The sequence below is a fragment of the Monopterus albus genome, unplaced genomic scaffold (genome assembly GCF_001952655.1).
Source record: "Monopterus albus unplaced genomic scaffold, M_albus_1.0 scaffold162.1, whole genome shotgun sequence".
Lineage (NCBI taxonomy): Eukaryota > Metazoa > Chordata > Actinopteri > Synbranchiformes > Synbranchidae > Monopterus > Monopterus albus.
In genome coordinates this window covers 799,442-800,011 of record NW_018128042.1, presented here as the reverse complement: position 1 = coordinate 800,011, position 570 = coordinate 799,442, and the positions used below count along the sequence as shown (strand labels likewise).

Below are 570 nucleotides of genomic sequence, written 5' to 3'. Positions count from 1 at the left end.
TGTCCAAGTGAGGTCCTCACTGATGTGAACACCCAGGTATTTGAAGCTGCTCACCCTCTCCACTTCGAGCCCCCAGATGAACAGTGGCCGATGAGATCTCCTCTCCTTCCTCATGTCCACTATCATCTCCTTCGTCTTGTCCGTGTTGAGGCTGAGATTATTATCCTTGCACCATGACAAAAGACTGGCCACCTCCCTCCTGTAGGCTGCTTTGTCCCCGCCAGTGATGCAACCTATCACTGTGGTGTCGTCCGCAAACTTCAGGATAATGTTGTCTTTGTAGGAGGCGACCAAGTGTGGACAGGTTGTGGGTGAGTTTGTTGGGGACAACTGTGTTGAAGGTGGAGCTGTAATCAATGAAGAGTATCCTGATGTAGGAGTCTCCATTTTCCAGGTGAGAAAGGGAATAGGGGAGAGCAGCCACGATGGCGTCTGAGGTGGCCCTGTTGGGCCGGAAGACATACTGCATGTGGCCCAGGGTGTCCGGTATACTGCTCTGAATGTGGGCCAGCACCACTCTCTCAAAGCACTTCATAATGATTGGGGTGAGTGCCACTGGCCTGTAGTCGT

At 52.5% G+C, this 570-nt stretch overlaps 1 protein-coding gene across 1 annotated transcript in view; it reads left to right on the top strand.

Moving 5' to 3' along the window:
* Nucleotides 1-570, top strand: part of trdmt1 (tRNA aspartic acid methyltransferase 1) — an 8,617-nt gene that overhangs the window by 1,889 nt on the left and 6,158 nt on the right. The window lies entirely within an intron of this gene.